Consider the following 8,010-nt stretch of genomic DNA (forward strand, 5'->3'; position numbering starts at 1 on the left):
TTAAAGTTGACGTTCATGATTTTTAGTATATTCACAAAGTTGTACAACCATCGCCACAAATTAGTTTCAGAATGTTTTTATCACCCCAAAAAGAAACTCTCTACCCATTAGCAGTTAACTCCATTCTTCTCACTTAGTAGCTCTTAGAAACCACTGATCTCCTTTTTGTCTCTATGGATTTGCCTATTATGGACATTTTATATAAATAGACTAAGAGGATACGTGCCTTTTGTATCTGGCTTCTTTCACTTAGTATATGTTTTCAGAGTTCATTCATGTTGTTTCATGTATCACTCTTTTATTCCTTTTTATGACTGAATAACATTCCATTGAAAATACCCATTTGTTTATCCATGTATCAAACGATGGATATTTAGTTGTTTCACGTTTTGGCTATTATAAATAATGCTGTTAGGAACATTCATGTACAAGTTTTCATGTAGCCATCTATTTTTCCATTTTATATACCTCAGAGTGAGAGTACTAGCTTATATAATAACTCTATTTTGACTTTTTGAGGAACTGCCAAACTATATTCCAAAGTGGCTGCACCATTTTACATTCCTACTAGCAATAGATAAGGGTTTCAAAGTACTATTTTGCTTCTCTTTTTTCTTTGTCTGTATACTTTTTAGTCCTATTCTTGCTGTTTACCTTAGAGATTAAAATTAACATCTTAAATTTATAACAATCTAGCTTGAATAATTCCAGTTTAGTTTCAATATTATCCAAACTCTCTGCTATTATACATCTCCATTCCTTCCCCCCTTATAGTGTTATTGTCATATATTACATCATTGTACATTGTAAACCCATTAATATAGACTTTCAATTGTTGTTTTATGTATTTACCTTTTAAATAATATAGGAAAAAGAGAGATTTAAAAACAAAACCAAAAGTGCAATAATAATGTTGTCTTAGTTATCTAGTACTGCTATAACACAAATACCACAAGTGGAGGGCTTTAACAGAGATTTATCCTCTTACGGTCTAGGAGGCTAGAAATCTGAATTCAGGGTGCCAGCTTCAGGGGAAGTCTTTCTTTCTCTGTTGGTTCTGGGGGAAGGTCCTTGTCACCAATCTTCTCCTGGTCTAGGAGCTTCTCAGGGCAGGAACCCTAGGTCCAAAGGACACTCTCACTCTCAGTTCTTGTTTCTTGGTAATGTGAGGTCCCCATGTCTCTCTGCTCACTTCTTTCTTTTATATCCCAAAAGAGATTGGCTTAAAACACAACCTAATCTTGCAGATTGAGACCTGCCTCATTAACATAAGTGCCTGTAATGCTGCCTCATTAACATCATAAAGGTAGTATCCGCACCACATAAAAAATCACATCAGATGACAAAATGGTGAATAATCACACAATACTGGGAATCATGGCCTGGCCAAGCTGACACATATTTTGGGGGGACACAACTCAATCCATGATTAATGGCTTTTACGTTGACTTATTAAACTTTTACTAGTGTTTATTTTTTCTTATGGCTTTGAGTTACTAGTGAATATGCTTTCATTTTCACCTGAAGGATTCCTTTTAGCATTTTTTGTAAGACAGATCTACTGGTAATGAATTCCCTCAACTTTTGTATATCTGGAAATGCCTCAATTTCTTCTTCAGCCTTGAAAGATAATTTTTCCTGCTATAGAATTCTTGGTTTACAGTTCTTTTTTTTTTTCCTCCCAGCACTTCAAGTATGTCATCCCACTGCCTTTTGGCCTTCACGATTTCTGAGGAGAAATAAGCTGTTAATCTTACTGTGGATCCCTTGGATGTGATCAGTGGCTTCTCTCTTGCTGCTTTTGAAATTCGCTTCTGTGTGTGCTGGTGTGGATCTCTGTTTTTATCCTGTTTGGAATTCAATGAGCTTCTTGGATTGAATATTTATGTCTTTCATCAGATTGGGAATTTTTTGGCCATTATTTCTTCAAATATTTTTCTACACTTTCATTTCTCTATTCTTCTTCAGGAGCTCTTATAATATGTATGTTGGTTTGCTTAATGGCATCCCACAGTTCTCTCACTCAGGCTCTGTTCACTGTTCTTCACTTTTTTTCTTTGTGTGCCTCAGACTGGAGAATTTCAATTGTCTTATCTTCAAGTTCTCTGATTCTTTCTTCTGCCTGGTCAAATCTGCTCTTGAACTCCTCTAGTGAGGTTTTTTTTTTTTTAAACTGTTATTGTACTTTTCAGCTCCAGAATTTCTGTTTGGTTCCTTTATGTAATTTCTAACTCTTTATAGTCTCATTTTTTTCAGACATGGTTTTCCTTATGCTTTTTGTCCATGATTTCCTTTAGCTCATTGAACATATTCAAGACCGTCCATTTACTGTCTTTGGCTAATAATTCCGATGTCTGAGCTTCCTCAGGGATAGTTTTTATCAAATTCTTTTTTTTTTCTTGTGAGTGGGCCATAATTTCCTGTTTATTTGTATACTTTGTATTATTATTATTATTTTGATTGTTGTTGAGACTGGACATTCTGCTTATTATGTTGTGTTAACTCTGGAAATTTAATTTTCCTACTCCTGATTTTTTTCTTGAGGGCTGGAGTCATCTATTGGTGACTTTTCAAAACTACTTTTGCACAGTGTGTGTTCCTTGTTGTATGTGCTCATTGAAGTTCTGTTCTGTTATGTTTGCAGTCATCCAGTGTCCTGACAAAGATTACCTTAAATGTCTGGCTCCCAAAAGGGAAAAGAAAAAAATTCCTGTCAAAAATTTATATCCTCTCAACAACTGCTGCCTGGGGAACTGCTTCAGCACTTGGGGTTTAAAACGACGGACTTCCTCTGTACTGATCCCTCAGAAATCAAAAGCAGTGATCAGCAATCAAAACACACAACCTCAGTTCTTAGAAGTCTATTTCTTTATTACCTGTCTTGGCATCATCAAGCTACATCAGGAACATGGTTGCTTTCCCTATGGCTACCTGCTGCAGATACGGAGGATAAAGGATGGTAGCTGATTTGCAAAGTACCAAAATTCACTGAAATATGCTAACTTCCCATCAGCCTCTCCTCTGGATGCTGCAAATGTTCAACAAGATCCCAGAGTTCCAAAATAGTTGATTCAGGCTGTTCCTATCAGCTCAATTGTTGATTTGGTGTAGGAAGTGATTCTTGGAACTTCCATTTCCACCATCTTCCATGACATCACTCTCTCCAACCTCCAATTTTAAAGTTTATATATAAGTTGTTTAGCAGTTGGAAATTTTAAATTGTTACATTTTACGCTTAAACTCTTTTTTTAAAAAAATTTTTTTTATTGTCTTTTAGGTGAAGGTTTACAGAACAAATAGTTTCTCAGTAAATAGTCAGTACACATATTGTTTTATGACATTGGTTAACAACCCCACACTATGTCAATACTCTCCCTTCTTGACCTTAAGGAAATTTTTTTTGGTGAAAATATACATAGCCAAAGTTACACCATTTCAAAAGTTTCTACATGTACAATTCAGTGACATCGATTACATTCTTCCAGTTGTACTGCTATTCTCACTATCCTCCAAATTATTCCATCACCATTATCTTCAACTCACTGTCCCCTAGGCATCACATCAAACCTTTTGAGTTGTTGCTGTCAATATGATCACACATTATGCTTAAACTCTTATGTCTGTGCCAATTATGCTACCGAATTTCATCCTAATGTAATACAAGTTTATGATGGAAAGACTTCTGTTGATCACCTATCATGTGTTTATTTAAAAAATATATTTTTATACATATATATATTGAAATTACTTTTCTAAATTTTTCTGGGACCACAAGGCTCTAAGTTAACATTTTTTTTTCTGCATTGATACAAGTAATAATTAATTGAAATGATATAACTATACTAAACACTTCAATAAATGAAAATCAATCATATATATACATATATATTCTTAATGAGATAAATGAGGCTTTATTTCTATAAGTTCACATATTGATGAATGAATATTACAAATTGATAGAATAAGACAATATTAGCAGAAATTTATTTCTATTATTATTATAAATGTAAACATCATGGAAGTTTATATAAATACCAAAAAAAAAAGAAAAAAAATCAAACCCATTGCCACTGAGGCGATTCCAACTCATAGCAACCTTACAGGACAAAGTAGAACTGCCCCATAGGGTTTCCAAGGGGCAGCTGGTGGATTCAGACTGTCAACTTTTGGTTAGCAGCTGAGCTTGTAACCACTATGCCACTAAGGCACCTTATATAAATAAGTGAATGGAACTGAAGATGTTTTATAATAGCCACATCAGCCAATTCTTTGTATTCCTTCTGACTTAAAAGCAAAATATTCTATTGTGATCTATCAGCAAATTTGCTTTTTTAAATTTTATTTTATTTTACTTTTGGTGAAAATACACACATCAAAACATGCTCCCATTTAACAATTTCTACACGTATTGTTCAGTAACATTGGTTATGTTTTTCACATTGTGTCAATATTCTCATTAATTCTGCTCTTATTTCACCCCCATTAATTTAGACTCAAACCAAACAAAGCTCACTGTCGTCAAGTCAATTCCAACATATAGTAATCCTACAGGACACAATAGAACTGCACCATAGGGTTTACAAGGCTGTAAATATTTATGGAAGAAGAATGTCACATCTTTCTCCCATGGGGGGGGGCAGCTGCTGTGTTTGGACCACTGACCTTTCAGTTAGCAGCCAAGTGCTTACTCACTGCACCAACAGGGCTCCGTAGTTTAAACTCACTGCCTCCTAAATTTCTCATCTATGCTTTAGAGTTACTGCTGTCCTTTTGGTCTCATAAAGACTTTTTTTTTTTTTTAAGCACAGTATTTAAGGATGACGTTCTTTATTTTTTGAGTTAAACAGTTTTTTTTTTTTGTTTAAGGATGATTTCGGGGGATAGTTTCATTTCAAGGTTTGAAGAGTATTCCAGGGCAATAGTCTCTGGGGTTCCTCCAGTCTCACTGGGTCCAGTAGGTCTGGATTCTTTGGGAATTTGAAGTTCTGTTCCACATTTTTTTCCTCTCTTTCTGGATCCATCTATTGTGTCCCCAGTTGAAACATTTAATAATGGTAGCTGGGCACCATTCAGTCCTTCTTGTCTCAAGTTAGAAGAAGCAGTGGGTCATGGAGACTATTAGTCCTATAGTCTAGTTGCTTCTCTGATTTTTGGGTTTCCTTCTTTTTCTGTTGCTCCAGGAGAATAATGACCAATTATTGCATCTTGATCAAGCACGTGCAAGTTTTTAAGATCCCAGACATTACTCACAAAACTGAATAGTAAAATAGAACTTTTAAAAACAGTATTATGCTAATTGACTGAATTATCCCACGAGATCAAGACCCTAGTCCTTTAAAGAGAAAAAAAAAACTAGTCCCATGAGGTGTTTGGTTTTAAGTAGTATCAGAAGCTGTGGCACTTTTCTTGTTTTTTTTTTGGCAGGGTTTTGTTGTTGTTGTTCCAAAATTATATTTAACATAATATTTGCCAACCCATTCTTTTTCTTACGTACACTTAAGTAACGTCACTTATGTTAGTCAGGCTTTGCAATTTTCATTTACATTCAGTGTCACTTTTGCCACAACCATCAACAAAAATTCCCTACTACCTAGAGCATGATTCCCTCTCCCCCACCCATGGTAACCATTAATAATCGTTGGTCTCAATGTACTTACCCATTCCTGTCATTTCATAAAACAAATTTACCTTTCATGATTTATCATTTGACAATTCAATTAGGTTTCACTTTAGTAAAAATAAAGAATTGGAAACCATTTGATTGCCAAATGATTTTATTTCCCAAATATTAGATCATTCACTATCTTAATTTTGGGGACTATAAGAAAAATAAATTATCAAGACTTACTCCAAAAATACTGGTATTTTTTATACATCTTTGTCAATATAATATTTACTTTCAACTTGTCCCATGCTTTAAATATATTTTTATTAAAATCTCAGAGATATAGATATAGCCCATTCAATTTACAGAAAATATCTGCCTTATAATCTAAGCAAGCAAACCAAAGTTACTTTCTGATATAAAAGTCAGATTTTATTTGCCGTTACTGTTATGAATTGAATTAGGTCTTCCAAAAATATGTGTTGTAAATCCCACCCTGTAGGGGAGCCCTGGTGGCACAGTGGTTAAACATTCAGCTGCAGTTTGAATCCACCAGCCGCTCCTTGGAAAGCTTATGGGGCAGTTCTACTCTATCCTGTAGGGTCACTATGAATCAGAATCAACTGGACAGCAATGGGTTAAGTTTTTGTTTTTAAGTATATACCTGTTATATATGGGATTATTATATGTTATATATTATTATTATATATGGAAATGGGATTTCTTTGTTATGTTAATGAGGCAGTATTACTGTAGGTTGTGCACAAATGGAGGGGGGAGATGCAAGCGACATGATTACCAAGGAAACTAGGAATAAAAGCTGAAAAGAAACAAGGACCCCCACCCCCACCCCTTCCAGGAACAAACAGAGGCTTCTCCTAGAGCCTGAATTCAGACTTCTAGCCTCCTAAACTGTGAGAAAATAAAGTTCTGTTTGATAAAGTCACTCACTTGTGGTATTTTTGTTACAGCAGCACTAGATAACTGAGACAATCATAAATAACCATTTGTATACATATTTCAAAAATATAAAAACATCAAAAACTAAATTATGACAAGGTTTTTGAAAGAGACATTTTTAAAAGCAATAAGGATTAAAATTGTTGGATCTAATATAATCTATTATGCAGTTTTATAACTCAAAAGAGATAAATCAATGTGTTGTTTCTTATTACTTAATTTTTAATAATAAAATATAATGTGTATCTAAGATTATTAGTTATTGATAAGGCAAATAGCATAAAAAGGCATGGTATTCCTTCATTAAATATGAGTATGTGTGCGTTTGCATATCAAATCCTGTTCTACTTTTGGGAATGATGTAAAAAAGGCATGTATTAAAATTAGGAAAAACTACATACTTTTGTTAATCATCATGCAACAAATTTTCCTATGTGTTTAATGAAATATATATGTACATAATATATATTTGAATTATATATATACATCCATGTACATATACAAATAAAATATATATTATCTACAATACGTGTATAGTATATACTATACAATTGGTCCAGAAGCTACAATGTAACTTTACTTTTGTTATTTATTTGTAGAAAATACAAAACATTCTATACAAAGTAAGATAAGGTTTGACTGCAATTGCAATGAATACTTACGGTTTTTAAATTAAAATTTAAACTATTTTATTGAATAATACACATCAAATCTAAAAAGCAGTCATGAATGTAGAGTAGTTAAAGTGGATGGAAGACATGATTAAATAAAAAGCTGAACAGAAGATTTCAAGGGGCAGCTCAAGAAGACAAAGTAAAATATTATAATGAAATGTGCAAAGACCTGAAGATAGAAAACCAAAAGGGAAGAATACACTCAGCATTTCTCAAGCTGAAAGAACTGAAGAAAAGATTCAAACCTTGAGTTGCAGTAGTGAAGGATTCTATGGGCAAACTACTGTATGACGCAGGAAGCATCAAAAGAAGACGGCATGAATACACAAAGTCACTGTACCAAAATAATTGGTCAACATTCAACCATTTCGGGAGATACCATATGATCAAGAACTGACGGTATTGAACGAAGAAGTCCAAGCTTCACTGAAGCCATTGGTGAAAAACAAGGCTCCAGGAACTGATGGAATACCATCTGAGATGTTTCAACAAATGGGTGCAGTGCTGGAGGTGCTCACTCATCTATGTCGAGAAATTTAGAAGACAGATGTCTGGCCAATCACCTGGAAGAGATCCATATTTGTGCCCATTCCAAAGAAAGGTGATCCAACAGAATGCAGAAATTATTGAACAATATTATTAATATTACACACAAGTAAAATTTTGCCAAAGATTTTTCAAAAGCAGTTGCAGTAGTACATCGACAAGGAACTAGCAGAAATTCAAGCTGGATTCAGACGAGGATGTGGAACACAGGATATCATTGCTGAC

Source organism: Trichechus manatus, unplaced genomic scaffold, assembly GCF_000243295.1.
Source record: "Trichechus manatus latirostris isolate Lorelei unplaced genomic scaffold, TriManLat1.0 scaffold00205, whole genome shotgun sequence".
NCBI lineage: Eukaryota > Metazoa > Chordata > Mammalia > Sirenia > Trichechidae > Trichechus > Trichechus manatus.